Genomic DNA, 20,176 nt, shown 5'->3' with positions numbered 1-20,176 from the left:
AGAAAAGAAATGTGCTTTCTGTATAGAGAAATACAGTAATGGCATCAAACAGCAATTGAAGGATTCTAAAATTCACATAATCTGGTCAGCTATTTCTACTATCTTTGGGCAAAGGACCAAACAAATCCATTGCTTAAAGTAATTACATCTTTTACTGTCTCCTAAAACTTGGTGGCTCTAGTGTTTCAAAGATGTAGGAATGTCTCCCTATGATTCTGTCATCTCTTCTATGGCCTCCTGAAGTCTTGTTCAAGGGAAACAAAACATTTTCTCTTGTGTTCAAGTCTATAAAATTTCCTGAAGCACAATATTTGTAAACCTCTTGAGGATAGATAAGCATGTGATGTTGCCCATCCCAAACACCAGAAATCTCCCTGACAAAAATAAGTATCCAGAATGTAGAATTCTTACAACTGATCAACAAAAGAAAAATGACCTAATTAAAAATAGGGAAAGGATTTGAATAAGTATTTCCCCAAAGAAGATATTCAAAGGCTATAATGAGCACATGAAAATGTGCTCCACATCATTAGACATTAGAGAAATGCAAATTAAAGCCAGAGCATTGGGAGAATCAATATTGTGAAAATGACTATACTCCTCACAGCAATCTACAGATTCGATGCAATCCCAATCAAATTACTGATGGCGTTTTTCACAGAACTCGAGCAAAAAATCTTAAGATTTGTATGGAGACACAAAAGACCCTGAACAGCCAAAGCAATCTTGAAGGGGAAAAAATGGAACTGGAGGAATCAGACTCCTGGACTTCAGACTACACTACAAAACTACAATAATCAAGACTGTATGGCACTGGTACAAAAACAGAAATATAGATCAATTTAACAGGATAGAAGTAGAAAGCCCAGAGATAAACCCACACACCTATGGGCAACCAATCTATGATAAAGGAGGCAAGGATATACAATACAGAAAAAACAGTCTCTTCACAATTGGTGCTTGGAAAACTGTACAGTTACATGTAAAAGAATGAAATTAGAACACTCCCTAACACCATACACAAAAATAAACTCAAAATGAATTGAAGTGTCATTTAAAGCTTGTTTTTCTTTATTTTATATTTGGATGATTGGTCCATTGGAATAATTGGGGTGTTAAAGTCCCCTACTATTATTGTGTTACTGTCAATTTCCCCTTTTAATGCTGTTAGCATTTGCCTTATGTATTGAGGTGCTCCTATGTTGGGTGCATAAATATTTACAATTGTTATATCTTCTTCTTGGATTGATCCTTTGGTCATTATGTAGTGTCCTTCCTTGTCTCTTGTAATGGTCTTTAATTTAACATCTATTTTGTCTGATATGAACATTGTTACTCCAGCTTTCTTTTGACTTCTATTTGCATGGAATATCTTTTTCCATCCCCTTACTTTCAGTCTATATGTGTCCCAGGTCTGAAGTGGGTCTCTTGTAGATAGCATATATATGGGTCTTGTTTTTGTATCCATTCAGCCAGTCTGTGCCTTTTGGTTGGAGCATTTATTCCATTCACATTTAAGGTAATTTAACTATTGATATGTATGTTCCTATTACCATTTTCTTAATTGTTTTCAGTTTTTTATTCCTGAAAACATAGGGACAAACACCTGATGAACAGATAAACAAAATCTTGTGTACCCAATACAATGGGATATTATTCAACCATAAAACATTATGCAACATAGATGAACCTTGAAAAATTATCCTAAAAATGTACCTATTGTATGCTATCCTTTATATCATATTCTATTATTTATGTCATACTCAACAAAACTATTGCAGGAATAAAATTCTTTGGTGTTATTTATCATTAGATCTGGATCTAGGTCCCAGTAACTTATAATTGTGTGACTTTCAGTAAGTCACTCAATTGCCTTGAGCCCCATTATGATCATTTAAAAATGATGCTACTCTGTACCATAAAATTCACAGAAGAAAACATCAGGGATTGGCCCCTTGACATCAGTCTTGGCAATGATTTTTTGGAGTTGCCTCCAAAAGCAAAGGTAAAAAAAGCTAAAATAAGTGGGACTATTTCTCAAAGCTTCAGCAGAGCAAAGGAAACCATCAATAAAATGAAAAGAAAACTGAGAGTTTAAGAGAAAATATCTGGAAATTATATATCTGCTAAGCAGTTAACAGCTGAAATATACAAAGAAAACTTACAATTCAACAGCAAAATCCTCAAATAATTTGATTAAAAATGAGTAGATGATTTGTATATACTTTTTTTTCCAAGGAAGTCATCTGCAACTGAAATTTATGTTTTAATATTTTAAATGACATTTATCTTAATGGATAGTGAATTGTATAGATTTTTTTAAAGAAGGCATACAGATGGCCAAGAGACACATCAAAAGATGCTCAACATCATTAATCATCAGAGAACTGCAAATCAAAACCACAATGAGGTACCATCTCACACATGTTAGGATGGCTATCATAAAAAGACAAGCTATAACAAGTGTTGGCCAGGATGTGGGAAAGGTGAACCCTTGAGCACTGTTGGTAGGGATGTAAATTGGTGTAGCCACTATGGGAAAAAGGATGAAGACTCTCTAAAATATTGAAAAAAAAACTATCACATGATCTCACAATTCCACTTCTGGGTATTTTTTGGAAGAAAATAAAAATGCTAATCCAAAAGATATATGCATCCCATGCTCATTGCAGCATTATTTACAATAGCCAAGATGTGGCAATGACTCAAGTGTCTATTGATAGATGAATGGATACTGAAAACATTGTGTATGTTTACACTAGAATATGACTCAGTTGTATAAGGGATGGAAGTCCTGCCATTTTGCAACAATATACATGGACCCTGGGGGGATTAGGCTAAGTGAAATAATACAGACAGAAACAAGAAAAAATTATATGCTGTCACTTATATGTGGAATCTAACACAATGAAAAAAATTGAGAGATGGGGGGATAGATAAGTGGTTGCCAGAAGCGTGGGTTCTGGGGTGTGGTGAAAGGAGGGAAGTGCTTGCCTCCTGGGTCTGCTGTGAGGAGTGAGGTGAGAAACTGTGATGGTGAGTGGGCAAGATTCCCTGTGAGCTGCAGCTAGCAAGGGAGCCTGAGCCACCCAGGCCCTGGGTTTTTCTTTCCTCCTTTAATTCTACTATTTGCCCCCCCTTTCTTTTTTGCCATGCAAATAATAATATAATAATAGCAATAATAATGCAGTGATATTGATAACAGCTTGCTTTTGTTGATAATTTACTCTCTGTACTGCTCTTTAACTATTCTTTTCACATGCAGATTTAACATCTAACACCATCCATGTGTGGTATGGTAGGTACTATGCTTGTCCCCAATTTACAGATAAGCAGAATTAGGCAAAGAGAGGATAAGCAGTTTTCTAAATAACAGAGGGTAGACCTAGGCTTAGAATCCAGGTAGCTCAGTCTTCTAAGTAAGCTCTCAACACCCTCCCTGGTGATCATGAAAACCTAATGACCCACTCCCCTCACACTTCCCTGCACTGTCACCTCTCTCTTACCCTTGCTAAAAGGCTTCTCTGCTGCTCTCACGGCTAATGGCTCTGGAAGCCCCATGCCCCCCCCCCAAACTCTGTGTGCCCCTCCACCAACCACAGGCCTCTGTACTATTATAAGTCTTCAAGGGGCTGGTGAAGATCTCCCCAGGTGGAGACCTGAATCCTGACATGTAGCAATAGGTGATGGCATTGACACATTGGAGTTTGGAGGACACTCCCCAGCATAGGATGTTGTGGTCAAGGCTGTGAGGACAGAGATCATTTCAGAAGGCCCAAGAAATTGAGGAGGCTAGCTGCCAGATGGGGGTTCAACAGTAGAGAAGAGGAAGGAAGGAAGGCAGGCAGGCAAATGATGCAAATGATGGTCATCTATGCTTCTTTTTATTTATGTATTTATTGGTTGTGTTGGGTCTTTGTTGCTGCATGCGGACATTCTCTAGTTGCAGTAGGTGGGAGCTACTCTTTGCTGTGGTGTGTGGGCTTCTCATTGTGGTGACCTCTCTTGTTGTGGAGCATGGGCTCTAGGTGTGTGGGCTTCAGTAATTGTGTCACACACGCTCAGTAGGTGTAGCTTGCAGGCTCTAGAGCTCAGGCTGTTAGTTGTCACCCACAGGATTTGTTGCTTCACGGCATGTGGGATCTTCCTGGACCAGTGATCAAACCTGTGTCCCCTGCATTGGCAGGCAGATTCTTAACCACTGTGCCACCAGGGAAGTCCCATGTGTGTTTCTTTACCTCTGACATCCCCTCTGGGATCTAGAAGAGTATTGACATCTTTGGTACCTACAAGACATCTTCAGCTCAGCCTTCCAATATGACTTTACCCTAATCCAATCCTTTCCCATGGTGTCCTTCTCAATCTGCATGGCACCACATCCATCCTGTAGCACAAGTTTGGAATCTGAAAGTTACTCTCAACAATTGTCTTATTTCCGATTACAACCTACCCATTTTCAATCCTTTTGTTCTTATCTTTTCAATATGTCCCCAATCTGTTCAGCTGTATTAACCTCCATCCCCTCCTCCTTAGTCAGGAGGATCCTGCAATAGCTAAGAATAAAAAGTAAAATAAAATTAGAAAACTTAGAGATATATTAGAAAAAATAAAAATATAAATGAAACAACAACCAGAAGGTAAAACAGAACCACAGTAGCAAAAAAGGAAAACAAAAGAAAGAGCTTAGGCAGGGGCAGGGCTTAGGTGGAGGTGGGGTTTAGGCACGGGGGCAGGGGGTGAGGTCTATGTTCAGGACCCAGTTGGCCAGAAAAGACCCTGGGTGATGGGGTCAGAGCTTAGACTCTGCACAGCCAAATGGGGTCCTGGATCTCTCTGGCCTCAGAATGTGGAGGATCAGGTCTGGGACCTCAGCAGGCTCACAGGGGCCTGAGTGAATAGGGGGAAAAACTAGCCACACACCCCCATCCTCCAACCCCCAGGGTCTTTCCCCATTCACCTATGCTCTTCCTCCCTCCCTTCCTTCCTCCCACATCCCCAGGACCTGTGTGGCTGGAGCTGCACCCCAGCTGGCTCCCCAGGGCCTGAGTGGGCATCCTCTGATCCCAGAGGGTTCCTTGCCATTCACATCTACTCTTCCTCCTCCCTCCCTACCATGCTCCCAATATCCAAGCAGCTGGAAGGAGAAGGGGCTTCAGAGGACAGAGGATTGAAGCCTGGGACCCCAACAGGCTCCCCAGGGCTGGGTAGGTGGGGAAAATCTAGCTGCACTCCCCTCCAATTCTCCAAACCCATGAGGGTTGTTCTCTATCCCCGTTGATCACCTCTCAGTGAGTGGGCCTCTCCAAGCATGAGAACCCCTCCCTTCCCCCAGCTGACCCTCAGGGCCACTGAACCAATTCCACCTCCACTTCTCACTCCTTGCTCCCCCCCATATCTTAACCAGTCACTTGTGTGTTCCTCTTATCCTCTTCAGTGTCAAGGTCCCCATCATCATCTGATAGGTGCCCTAGTTGTGAGGAGACATGAACTCCATGTCCTCCTATTCTACCATCTTGACTCCATCCTCTATTTTTTATTTTTATGAAATTTTAAATATGCTTTTTATTTGTCTATTTTTATTTTATTTTGGGGGGTTTTGTTTGTGTTTGTTGTCTTTTTTGTTTTGTGTTTTCTTGATTTTGTTTTCAGGCTTTTTTCAGTTTTATTATTTTTGTTATTTATTTTGTTTTCCTGTCATTTTGTGTGTTTCTTTTTTGTTTTCTTTTCTTTTTTACTGTTTTTGGCTTTGTTTTATCTTTTTTGTTTTTGTTAGTTTTGTTTTTATTGTTTGTTTTAGTTTTTGGATATCTTTGGTTGTTGTCTTCTTTTATGTTTTCTTTATGATTTTTTAGGGGGGTTGTTTTAATTTTTTGTCTGCTTTTTATTTGTTTGGTTTTGTTTTTATTTTTTGTCTTGGTTTTTGTTTGTCTAGTTCTTACCTTTTTTCTTTTTCTTTATGTTTTGTTATTTATATGTGTTTTCTCTTTCTTTACTTTTTTTGTTGTTTTTGTTTTGCTTTTCTTTAGTTTTTTATTGTTTGTTTTGGCTTTAAGGTTTTTTGTTTGGTTGGTTGTTTTCTTTCAGTTTTTGTGGGGTTTTTGTTTGTTTTTGTTTGCTTGGATTTGTTTTAATTGTTTGAATTATTTTTTTGTGTGTCTGTCTCTGTTTTTTCTTTTCCATTTTTTTTTTGGCCACATTGCATGGCTTGTGGGGTCTTGGTACCCCAGCTGTTGATCAATGAAACTAAATGCTGGTTCTTTGAGAAGACAAACAAAATTGATAAACTTTTATCCAGATTCATCAAGAAAAAGAGGTAGAGGACTCAGATCAATAAAATTAAAAATGCAAAAAAAGTTACAATGGACACCATAGAAATACAAAGGATCATAAGAGATTACTACAAGCAACTATATACCAATAGAATTAACAACCTAGAAGAAATGGACAAATTCTTAGAAAGATACAACTTTCCAAGACTGAACCAGGAAGAAATAGAAAATATGAGCAGAATGATCACAAGTAATGAAATTGAAACTGTAATTAAAAATCATCCAACAAACAAAAGTCCAGGACTACATGGCTTTGCAGGTAAATTCTGTCAAACATTTAGAAAACAGCTAACACTTATCCTTCTCAAACTCTTCCAAAATATAGCAGAGAGAAGAACACACCCAAACTGATTCTATGAGGCCACCATCACCCTGATACCAAAACCATGCAAAGATATGACAAAAAAAGAAAGAAAATTAGAGGCTAATATCACTGATGAACATAGATGCAAAAATCCTCAACAAAATACAAGCAAACATAATCCAACAACACATTTAAAGGATCATACACCCTGATCAAGTGGGATTTATTCCAGGGATGAAAGGATATGCCAATAGATGCAAATCAATCAATGTGATACACCATATTAATAAAGAAAATAACAATATGATAATTTCAATAGATGCAGGGAAAGCTTTTGACAAAATTCAATACCCATTTATGATGAAAAAAAAAACTCTCCAGAAAGTGAGCATAAAGGGAAACTATGTCAACATAATAAAGACTATGTACAACAAACCCACAGAAAACATCATTCTCAATGGCAAAAAACTGAAAGCATTTCCTCTAAGATCAGGAACAAGCCAAGGATGTCCAGTCTCACTGCTATAATTCAAAATAGCTTTGGAGGTCTTAGCCACAGCATTCAGAGAAGAAAAAGAAATAAAAGGAATCCAAATTGGAAAAGAAGTAAATCTGTCACTGTTTGAAGATGGCATGATACTATACATAGAAAATCCTAAAGATATCACCAGAAAACTACTAGAGCTAATCAATGAATTTGCTAAAGTAGCAGGATACAAAATTAACATAGAAATCTCTTGCATTCCTGTACACCAACAATGAAAGATCAGAAAGAAAAATTAAGGAAAAAATCCCATTTTCCATTGTAACAAAAAGAATAAAGTACCTAGGAATATTTTCCTAACGAGGAAAAGACGTGTATGCATAAAACTCAGCTTCCCAGGTGGCACAGTGGTTAAGGGCTTCCCAGGTGGTTCAGTGGTTAAGAATCTGCCTGCCAATGCAGGGGACATGAGTTTGATTCCTGAGCTGGGAAGATCCCACATGCCATGGAGCAAACTAAGCCTGCGTGCCACAACTACTGAGCCTGTGCTCTAGAGCCCACAAGCCACAACTATTGAGCCCAAGTGCCACAACTACTGAAGCCTGCACACCTAGAGCCTGTGCTCTGCAACAAGAGAAGCCACCTCAATGAGAAGCCCATGCACCACAATGAAGACGCATTGTAGCAAATAAATAAATAAATAAAATTAATTTTAAAACTAAAAAAAAAAATTGAAAAAACCAAGGGAGGGAGGGGATATGGGGATATATGTATAAATACAGCTGATTCACTTTGTTGTACAGAAGAAGCTGGCACAACAGTGTAAAACAATTATACTCCAATAAAGAGCTTAAAAAAAAGAAAACTATTAGACACTGATGAAGGAAATCAATGATGACACAAACAGATGGAGTGTTCTTGGATTGGAAGGATCAACATTGTGAAAATGACTATACTACCTAAGGCAATCTACAGATTCAGTGTAATCCCTATCAAATTACCAATGGCATTCGTCAAAGAATTAGAACAAAAAATTTTTACAATTTGCGTGGAAACACAAAAGACCACAAATAGGGAAAGCCATCTTGAGAAAGAAAATTGGAGCTGGAGGAATCAGACTTCCCAGCTTCAAACTATACTACAAAGCTACAGTAATCAAGACAGTATGGCACTGGCACAAAAACAGAAATATAGGTCATTAGTACAGGGTAGAAAGCCCAGAGATAAATCCATGCACTTATGGTCACCTTATCTTTGAGAGAGGAGGCAAGAATATAGAATGAAGAAAGACAGCCTCTTCAATAAGTGGTGCTGAGAAAACTGGACAGCTACATGTAAAAGAATGAAATTAGAACACTCCCTAACACCATACATAAAAATAAAGTCAAAATGGATTAAAGGCCTATTTGTAAGGCCAGACACTATAGAACTCTTAGAGGAAAGCATAGGCAGAACACTCTATGACATAAATCACAGATCAAGAGTACAATGAGGTATCACCTCACAATGGTCAGAGTGGCCATCACCAAAAAATCTACAAACAATAAATGCTGGAGAGGGTGTGGGAATGTAAATTGATATGACCATTATGGAGAACAGTATAGAGGTTCCTTAAAAAACTAAAAATAGAGCTACCATGTGACCCAAGAATCCCACTAATTGGCATATACCCAGAGAAAACCATAATTCAGAAAGATATACACACCCCAGTGTTCATATCAGCGCTATTCACAGTATCCAGGACATGGAAGCAAGGTAAATATCCATCAATAGAGGAATGGCTAAAGAAGATGTGGTACATATATACAATTGAATACTACTCAGCCATAAAAAGGAATGAAATTGGGTCATTTGTAGAACTGTGGATGGACCTAGAGAGTGTCATACAGAGTGAACTGAGTCAGAAAGAGTAAAGCAAATGTTGTATATTAACCCATATATGTGGAATCTAGAAAAATGGTATAAATGTTCCTATTTGCAAGGCAGAAATAGAGACATAGACGTACAGAACAAATATATGAATATGAGGAGGGGGGAGGAACTGGAAGATTGGGATTGACACGTACACTATTGCTGCTATGTAAAAATAGAAACTAATGAGAACATACTGTGTAGCACAGGAAATGCTACTTAATGTACTGTGGTGACCTGAACAGGAAGGAAGACCAAAAGGGAAGGAATATATGTATATGTATGGCTGATTCACTTTGCTGTATGTTAGAAACTAAGCAAAATTGTAAAGCAACTATACTCCAATAAAAATTAATTTTTAAAAAAGGAAAATAAATGGTACAGATGAACCTATTTGCAGGGCAGGAATAGAGACGCAGACCTAGGGAACAGACTGTGGACACCATGAGGCAGGGGGGAGGGTAGGCAGCTGACAAATTGAGAGATTGGGATTGACGTATTTGCACTGTCATGTGTAAAACAGATAGCTAGTGGGAACCTGATGTACAGCACAGGAAGCTCACCTCAGTGCTCTGTGATGACCTAGATGGATGTAACTGGGGTGGGGTGGGAGGGGGTCCAAGAAGGAGGGGATATATGTATAAATACAGCTGATTCACTTCATTGTACAGCAGAAACTAATACAACATTCTAAAGCAACTATACCCCTAATAAAAAATATATGTATGTAAAAGAATATATATGAATATATGTATAGAAAGAATATATATGTATATGTATATATGTATATGTATATAAAAGAATCATTTATATATATGTATATATATAAAATATGTGTGTATATATATATATCTGAATTACTTTGTCATAAAGCAGAAATTAACACAACATTGTAAATCAACTATTTGTCAATAAAATAAATTTTGAAAACAATGAAGACTCCTCAGAGAGCAAAGCCACAGCTAACCCCCAGCAAATATGTAATTTCAGCTTAAATACTTTTGTGACTTTTATCCATTGAGATTTTGAGGTTATTATTGTAGCAAAATTTGATGAGAGCTGACTAATACACCCTCTATAATCTTCATTAACCTTTACCCAAAGCCACTTCAAACTTTGAAATATTCTTTAATGTGCCCATGTCATATTTTCTCAATCTGAGGTCAAATGAGAATAAAAGCATCTTCATTAAAAAAAAGAGAAAAGAATTTCCATGTACCATTTCTACATTATTTAGAGGATAGATTACTGATCTTGCCAGCTTGAGTTGTGTCCACTCCTACTCTACTCAGTGTGGCTGGGGACAAGAAAGGCATGATAGTAACACACCTAGGAGATACCAAGGTTCTGTCTGCACCACAAGTCAATGTTTTGAAGATCCAAGGAAACTAATCAAGACATAATTCTCAGTCTTAGACTTTGGAGAAAATTTTAACTCAGGGTTGGGATAAGGTGCTGGGAGTTCTGACTTCTAGAAGGCAGGAGATTTAATGGAGAAAGAGTAATAAAAACCAAATTCACCTGACATCACGTAGCCTCCTGGTGTTGTACCCACCCAATAGGTAGTGATGCTATCAACAGGGAATGCCTGAGGCACTTGCCTGGTTCATATTATTTATAGTGAGTCCCCAAGATATTTCCTTCACTGGGGTCAAGGTTGTGGCTGGATCAGCCTTTGCAGTTCTAGTTACGATCACAGAACACACTTCAGCTAAAATCATCAAGGAGCTTTTGATGAAGAAGACAATACTGGACACGTCCTAGAATTTTCACAGCCTGCCCAAGGGCTACACAACAAGGGTTGTATTCAACTTTACATTTCTACTTCTGTAGAAATACCCTACAGCATGATCACTACCAAAAAATTTAGTTTCATTCATCACCATAATTTTGATCCATTTTGCCCGTTTTGCCCTTCGCTCCACCCTTTTCCGTCTGGTAAGCACTATTCTGTTCCCTGTATCCACATGTTTGTTTGTTTTTTCCTTTAGTTTTGTTTGTCCATTTGTTTTGTTTGTTTGTTTGTTATATTCCATATATGAGTCAAATCATATGATATTTGTCTTTCTCGGTCTGACATTTCACTTAGAATAATACCCTCAAGGCCAGTCAATGTTGTCACAGATGTTAAGAAATCATCTTTTTATTGTTTAGTAGTATTCCATTGTGTATACCACCTCTTCTTTATCCATCCATTCACTGATGGGCACTTAGGTGTTTGTATATATTGGCTATTGTAAATAATGCCATGATGAATAAAGGGAGAATATATTTCTTTGATTTAGCATTCTCATATTTTTGGATAAATACACAAAACTGGGATGTCTGGATAATATGATAATTTTATTCTTAATTTTTTGAGGAATCTCCATTTTGTTTTCCATAGTGGCTGCACTAAAGTGTATGTTCTCATTTATCCACATCCAGTCACCAAACACATTATTTCTTTTTGTTTGTTTTCATTTGTTTTTAATAAATTTATTTATTTATCATTTATTTATTTATTTATTCATTTATTTATTGGCTGTGTTAGGTCTTCACTGCTGCACATAGGCTTTCTGTAGTTGTGGCTAGCGGGGGGCTAATCTTCATTGTAGTGCATGGGCTTCACATTGCGGTGGTTTCTCTTGTTGTGGAACATGGGTTCTAGGCACATGGGTTTCAGTAGCTGTGACACACAGGCTCAATAGTTGTGGAACATGGGCATTGTTGCTGTGTGGCATGTAGGATCTTCCTGGAGCAGGGATGGAACCCGTGTCTCCTGCATTGACAGGTGGATTCTTAACCACTGTGCCACCTAGGAATCCCCCACTCGTTATTTATTGCTTTTTTGATAATAGCGACTCTAATGGGAATGAGGAGATGGCTCACTGAGGTTTTGATTTGCATTTCCCTAATGATTAGTGCTGTTGAACATCTCTTCATGTGCCTGTTAGCCCTCTGTATGTCTTCTTTGGGAAAATGTCTATTCATCTCTTCTGCCCACTTTTAATCAGATTGTTTTTATACTGTTGAGTTGTATGAGTATTTTTTACATATTTTAGATACCAACCCCTTATCAAATATATCATTTGCAAATATTTTCTTCTATTCGTAGATTGTCTTTTCATTTTGTTGACGGTTTCCTTTGCTCTGCAGAAGCTTATTACTTTAATGCATCTCATTTGCATAGCTTTGCTTTTGTTTCCCTTGCCTAAGGAGACAAAACTAGAAAGATATTGCTAAGACCAATGTCAAGGAGCATACCTATGTTTTCTTCTAGGAGCTATATGGTTACATGTCTTACATTTAAGTGTTTAATTCATTTTGAGATGATTTTCACATACAGTGTGAGACAGTGGTCTACTTTCTTTTCTCTGCTTTCTTTTTTCCCACGTGGCTTCCTGTTTTCCCAACAACATTTATTGAAGAGACTATCCTTTCTCCATGGCATGTTCTTTGCTCCTTTGCTGTAAATTAACTATCTGTGTATGCATGGGTTTATTTCTGGGCTGTCTATTCAGTTCCATCTATCTGTCTTTTTCTGATAATACCATGTTCTATTGATTACTACAACTTTGTAATAAATTTTGAACTCAGGGAGTGTGATGCCTCCAGCTTTGTTCTCTTTCCTCAGGACTGTTTTGGCTATTAGAGGTCTTTTGTGGTTCCATATAAGTTTTAGAATTTTTGTTCTATTTCTGTGAAAAATGTCCTTGGGATTCTTATAGGAATTGCACTGAATCTGTAGATTGCTTTAAGTAATATAGACATTTTAACAGTGTTAATTCTTCTAATCATAAGCACATAATATCTTTCCATTTTTGTATAACTTAAATTTCTTCCAACAATGTCTCATTGTGTTCAGTGTACAGGTTTTTCACATTATTGGTTAAATTCATTCCTAAGTATTTTCTTCTTTTTGCTGCTATTGTAAATAGGATTGTTTCCTTAATTTCTCTTTCCACTAGCTTATTGTTAGTGTATGGAAATGCAACAGATTTTTGTGTGTTTGTTTTATATCCTGCAACTTTAATTTTGTTTATTATTTCTAATGTTTTTTAGTGATGTCTTCAGGGTTTTCTATATGTACAAAATCACATCACTCACAAACAGTGAAAGTTTTACTTCTTTCCAGTTTGGAAGTCTTTTACTTATTTTCCTGCCTGATTGCTCTGGCTAGAATTTCAATACCATGTTGAATAAGAGTGGTGAGAGAGGGAATGCTTGTCTTGTTCCTGATCTTAGAGGGATATCTTTCAGTTTCACCATTGAGTATAATGTTATTGGACTTGTCATATATGGCCTTTACTATGTTGGAGTACATCCTTTCTATACCTACTTTACCGAGAGGTTTTTTTTTTTCATAAATGGGAGTTAAATCTTATCAGATGTTTTTTATGCACCTATTGTTATTATCATATGACTTTTATCCTTCATTTTGTTAATATGATGTATCAGGTTGGTTGATTTGCAGATGTTGAACCATTCTTGCATCCCAGAAATAAATCCCACTTGATAATGGTATATGATCCTCTCGATATAATGCTGTATTTTGTTTGCTAATAATTTGTTTAGAATTTTTGGGTTTATGTTCATCAGAGATATTGACCTTTAGTTTTATTTTTGTGTGTTGTTCTTCCTGGTTTTGGTATCAAGGTAATGTTGGCCTCATAAAATGAGTTAGGAAGCATTTCCTCCTCTTCAATTTTATTGGAAAAGTTTGAGGATAGGTATTAAATCTTCTTTGAATGTTTGGTAGAATTCACCTGTGATGCCATCTGGTCCTGCATTTCTGTTTGGAGGAAGCATTTTGATAGCTGTTTTAATCTCTGTACTAGTGGTCAGTCTGTTCAGTATTTCTGTTTCTTCATGATTCAGTCTTGGATGGTTGTATGATTCAAATTATAATTCTATAATTATAATACAAAGGATTCTCTTATAATCCTTTGTATTTCTGTGGTATCTATGTTTCCTTCTCTTTCATCTTTGATTTTACTTAGCAGAGCCTTCTCTCTCTTCTTTTCTTTAGTTAATTGAGCTACAGGCACATCAATTTTGTTTATATTTTCCAAGACCAGCTCTCAGCTTCACTGATCTTTTCTATTGTCTATTTAGTGTCTACTTCATTTATTTCTGCTCTGATATTTATTATCTCCTTCCTTCCACTGACTATGGGTTGTTTGTGCTTCTTTTTCTAGTTGCTTTAGGTGTAAGGTTAGATTATTTATTTGAGATTTTTTTGACTTCTTGAGTTAGGCCTTAATTGCTATAAAAGTCACTCTTAGTACCATGTTTGTTCCATCGCAGAGATTTGAGTATGTTATATTTTCATTTTCACTTGTTTTTAGGTAATTTTTGATTAACCATTGATTTCTTTGTTGACCCAACAGTTGTTCAGTAGCATGTTGTTCAGTCTCCACATATTTGTAATTTTTTCATCTCTCTTCTTGTAGTTGATTTCTCATTTCATACCATTGGAATCAGAAAGATCCTTGATATGATTTAAATCTTATTAAATTTATTCAGATTAGTTTTGTGTCCCAACACATAGTCAATCCTTGAAAAAGTTTCATGTGCACTTGGGCAGAATGTGTATTGTGCTGCATCTGGATGGAATGTTCTATATAAATCAATATTAAGTTAATCTGGTATAATGTTTCATTTAAGGATGCTGTTTCCTTGTTGACTTTCTGTTGGCATGATCTAATCTTTTGATGTAAGTGGGTTGTTAAAGTTCCCTACTATTATTGTGTTGCTATCAATTTCTCCCTTTAGGTCTCTTAATGATTGTTTTATATATTTTGGTACTCCTATGTTAGGTGCATAAATATCAATCACTGTTATGTCTTCTTGAAGAATTGTCCCCTTTACCATTATACACTGTCCATCTTTGTATCTTACTATTTTGTTGTCTTGAATTCTATTTTGTCTCATATAAGCATTGCTACACCTGCTTTCTTGTGGCTGCCATCTGTGTGAAGTATTATCGTACATCTTTTCAGTCTTAGTCTCAGTCTTTAGAGTTGAGGTGAGTCTCCTTCAGGCAGCATATAGTTGGGCCTTGTTTTTAATCTATCAGGTATTCTATGTTTTCTGGGTGAATTCAACCCATTTACATTTAGGGTGATTATTGCTAGCTGAAGATTTAATACTGCCATTTTATCTTTTCTTTTCTGATTGTTTTATGTACTTATGTTTCATTTGTCCTTGTGTTTCTGTCTGCCATTTTTGGTTTGGTAGTTTTCTAAGATATTCTTTTCAGTTTCCTCTTTTTTAATATTTAGTTAGTTAGTTAGTTAGTTAGTTAGTTGCACCAGGTCTTAGTTGCAGCTGGCGGGCTCCTTAGTTGCATCACATGGGCTCATAGTTGCAGAAGCTGGGCTCTTTAGTTGTGGCATGCCAACTCTTAGTTGCAGCATGCATGTGGGATCTAGTTTCCTGGCCAGGGATAGAACTTGGGTCCCCTGCATTGGGAGCACAGAGTCTTAACCACTGTGCAACCAGGGAAATCCTGGTTTTCTCTTTTTAAATGTTTTCTTTCTCTGCTTTATATTTATGTTTTCTGGTTAATGTGAGTTTTGTAAACAATGTCTCATAGATGAAATAGTTCTTTTACTGTTGATAACATCTTATCTATATCCACCTATACAGGTTCCATCCTTTTCATTTTATGTTCTGGTTGTCTCAAAGTATCCCTTTTTGTGTTGTGAGTTTGTCACCAAATTGAGGTAGTTATGGTTATTTTTTCTGCTTTATTTTCTCTTTTAACATTTATGCTATAATAAATTGTCAGAAACCTATTCTAATAAAGATTTGCAACTTCCTGATTCTATTTTTATCACTTTGCTCAATTTCCAGTGCTTTCTAGTGCATTCTTCATCTTGTTTATTGAGTTCCTAAGCTCCAGAACTTCTGTTTGTTTCTTTTTCAGAAATTCAATCTCTTTTACAAAGTATTCCTTCTGTTCATTAATTTTATTCCTGAGCTCATTAAACTGCCCTTCTGAATTTTCTTGTAGCTGGTTGTGTTTCTTCTTGACAGCTGTTTGAATTCTCTATCAAGTAGATCACAATATTCTGTGACTTTAAGCTTGGTTGATGGAGAAATGTCATTTCCTTTCTGTGACAGTGTTACTCTGGTTTACCATTGTGCTTGATGAGTTGTTGCACTTCTGCACATTTTTTAACTTTTTATTTTATATTGGAGTACACTTGATTGACAATGTTTTGTTAATTTCAGGTGTACAGCAAAGTGATTCAGTTATACATATACATGTACCTATTCTTTTTCAAATTCTTTCCCGTTTACGTTATTACAGAATATTGACACAGGAGGTATCTCTGTGATACAATAGGTCCTTGTCCATTGAAGTATGGAACACCTTTCTGTTTGATTCTAATGATTCAACAGATTAGAAATTAGAGATTTTTCTTTTGTTTCCAGTAGGTGGTGATATAGTATTTTGTTTGTTTGTTTCTCTTACCTGAGCTGCCTGTGGTTATATTTGAGAAATGGCACTTTCCACCCTCCACTGCTTCTGTCAAAGTTGTGGCCCTGTGCCCTCATTATCACTTCTTGTATCTCCAGGGTTGTTGTTGTCTTACTGCTAAAAGCATCACTGGCATTGCTGCCTGATACACCAGGATGGTGTGGTGTGCTCTTCCCTTGCATCCAAGATGGTAATGTTTCACAGGTACCACTGTCCTGGGAGAGCTGGGGTCATGCAGGTGCCTCTGCTGTGTCCAGTGTTATAAAGTTCATGAGCCTCATTGTTGCAAGGGTGGTATGGGGGCCTACAGTCATGGGCACCTCAGTGTCAGAGGAACAGGGCCCCAGTACCCACTGCCACTGTTACTCAGTTACCTGTTGCCACATGTGCACCTCTGGCTGGGAGGCCAGAGTCTTGTGTTCCACCTCCCTTAATATGTCCAGGTTCTCTGGGGCTGCAGGTTCAGCTATCACAGACAGAGTGCTGGGATTGCAGGCACTGCCTCCATTGTTCCCTCAGTTTCTCCTCCTCTATGTGTTTCAGCCCACCCACCATTAGATGTACAGATGTGTGTAATTATCCATTATCTTGGTGTGCTGGACACAGATACCTGTGTATGTTGCTTTGGGAGGATTTTAGCTTTCTGTCTTCTTGCCTGAAACTTGAACTGGGAATTAGAGCATTTCAAGTCCTGAGGTCAGTGTTTCCTTCTCCAAATTCTCCTGTGCTTTTAGAAGCAACTCATCAACCCATTACACTTCTTTCACTAAAAAGCTCTAACACAGCAAATACTTGGATCCCTGGTGTGTTGCCTTCTACTGGCATTTAACTATAGCTACCTAAAAGTAAACAATGTTTATTTAATTACTATTTGCCACAGCATACTGTGAAATATTGCTGTCTATTTTAGCAAGTGCACACACACACGTCATTAATGCCTTTAAATCTAATCAGATCACAGAACCAATTCCATATGCCCAGCTCTAGAGTTCTATTCTTTTGGAACCACTTCTGGAACCATCAAATGTAGAAGTTTTCATTCAATCATGGAACCAGGTCTACTATGAATTAGAGATAATGGATTTGTTATAGGAATTAGACTTTACACACTTGAGGAAACAGCTTGGAGTGGAAGATTTGAAAGAAGGGGTTTTGATTTTTAAAATAGCATGAACCAGTGAATCACAGAATATCTACCTGCTGAAGACAGACTGAAAATATTGAATTTGTGATGAAGTTTTCCAAATCTGTCGTGTCTCTTGCTCTTAAGCCATATGTCTATTGATAGACTTGGGGTCACTCTTGATCATCAAAAACATCAGTTGGGAAGAAGAGCTGAGCACAGCAGAATACAGTGAAATCAAGCTGAAATTCATTGGCACACCTGCATCTGTCTGTCAACTCATTAAATGCTAAAGACCTTCAGAGTGCAATTATTGTTACTTCACTTCTGCCTGTCAAATTACATACTATCTTCTCTTTTGACAAGAGGGAAGGTGATTCTAGAAAACTTGTTAATCAAGTTGATACAGAACAGCCCAGCACATGCATTTAGATGGTAGTAACCAGGAGGACAGCATTCCAAATCTGACCCACCACTTGCTTTGATCAATCAAGTTTTATTTGAATAGAGCCATGCTCATTTGTTTTCACATTATCTATTTCTGTTTTGTTGACTGACTTCTGCTACAATGGCAGAGTTGAGTGGTTGTAATAGACATTGTGTAGCTTGTGAAGCCAAAAATATTTATTCTTTGGACCTTTACAGAAGAATTTGGACAATATTTGATTTAGATTACTAGAAAAATAATTTAAAGATAGGTACACTGAAAGAAAATGTTGATGCAATAAGATATTATCATTGTAATCAATGGCATAAATCTGAATGAAAAAATAAGTTCAACCTCTTATCATAGCTATAGAAATTATAGCCTTCAACACAAATCTGACAGGAAAAATGAGAAAACATCACATGTATATATATGTGATGGGGTAGTTTAAATATAGGTTACTCAAAAAATAAATATTACCACTTAGTAAAAATGATTACTACCAAATTCCTTCATTTCTAAAATTGGGGATGGACTTTAGGAAAAGCAAACTTGAAAATGGTGAAAACAGTTTGGAGATATCTATATACATTATCAATATAATCTTGAGCAATCAGATGTTAGAAAATACACAAAATGATATTTCAAAGAAATATGAATTTTAGGAATAAAGAGAAACAGTCACCAAATACCTGGATTTCTGAATCTTGATATATATTTTTTACTTTTATGTTACTCATGGGCACTTCTCCAGTCCCCAGACAGGCATCTCTGTCACTCTTTGAAACTGATAATACTGACAAGACTTAACAAAGCACCTCTTATGTCCTTATTCCTCAGACTGTATATAAAAGGATTCATCATGGGTGTCACCACTGTATACATAACTGAAGCTATTGTATTGACCTTGGAATCTGGGGTCATGGCAGAACTCATGTACACCCCCAGTCCTGTCCTATAAAACAAAGAAACAATAGAGAAGTGAGACCCACAGGTGGAGAATGCTTTATACTTGCCTCTAACTGATGAAATTCTCAGAATAAACAATCTTAGAGTAAGAGAAAAGGATACCAGTAAGTGGAATAAAACTCACCAGACCAGATGCAAAATATAGCACTTTGCAATTAAGAAAGTTGTCAGAACAGGCATGTTCAAGCACCTGATTGATTTCACAGAAAAAGTGGGGGATTTCCAGATCAGTACACAGGGACAGCTGCAACACCAGTAAGCCATTTAACAAAGAGTCCAGAACGCTCAGTAACCAGGATACCAGAAGCAGGAAGCCACAGAGCTGGGGGTTCATGATGCCTGTGTAATGCAGAGGGTGACAGACGGCCACAAACCAGTCATAGGCCATTGCACTCAGCAGAAGGTTGTCCAAATGTACAAAGAGCATGAAAAAGTACATCTGGCAGAGGCAGCCTTCATAGGTGATGGCTTTGCTCTTTAGCTGGATGCTCTGCAGCATCTTTGGGATGGTGGTGGAGGTGAAACAGATGTCTGCAAAGGACAGGTTGGAGAGGAAGAAGTACATGGGGGTGTGGAGATAGGAGTCTGAGATTGTGGCCAGGATGATGAGCAAGTTCCCAGTAAAAGTGAGCAAGTACATGGACAGAAACAGCCCAAAGATGAGAGGCTGCAGCTCTGCCTCTTCTGAGAATCCAAGCAGAATAAATTCTGAAACCTGAGTATGGTTTCCTGCTTCCATGTAGGTCATGAGATTTCTGGGGGGAAAAAGACATTTCACTTATGGATCAACATGTTCAGCAGAATGCAATTGGTCCAGCTGCTCCTGGGTACTGTCAACTGTGAGTCAACATTGTACCTAATCTCACCCTTTTCCCCAAACTGTTTTTCCTTCACAAATTCTCTGGGAAATTCTTCCTTATTGGACAAACAGTTCCAAGCACTCATCATGTACAAAATACTGTTTAAGGCACTAGAAATTAAGCATCGGGCTTCTGAGAAAAGATAAGTTCCTGTTCAGAAGGAAGTTATATTCCAGTGAGAGGGTAGAGCAAGAGAATATCAATATATAAATAAAAATATTTTAGATGGGATTAAATATGTTAAAACAACATAATACTGGGTAAACAGTAATGATCTACTCTCTTCTTCCTATGTGGA

General features: G+C 37.3%; 1 pseudogene; it reads right to left on the bottom strand.

Annotated features, from left to right (window-relative positions):
• Positions 1–18,823: 18,823 nt before the first annotated feature.
• On the bottom strand, positions 18,824–19,757 carry LOC130836096 (putative olfactory receptor 7A2; annotated as a pseudogene).
• Between the last annotated feature and the right edge of the window lie 419 nt (positions 19,758–20,176).

This window comes from Hippopotamus amphibius, chromosome 15 (assembly GCF_030028045.1).
Source record: "Hippopotamus amphibius kiboko isolate mHipAmp2 chromosome 15, mHipAmp2.hap2, whole genome shotgun sequence".
NCBI classification, from domain to species: Eukaryota; Metazoa; Chordata; class Mammalia; order Artiodactyla; family Hippopotamidae; genus Hippopotamus; species Hippopotamus amphibius.
The sequence above is the reverse complement of the archived record's forward strand: the minus strand, read 5'-3'. Positions and strand labels throughout refer to the sequence as shown.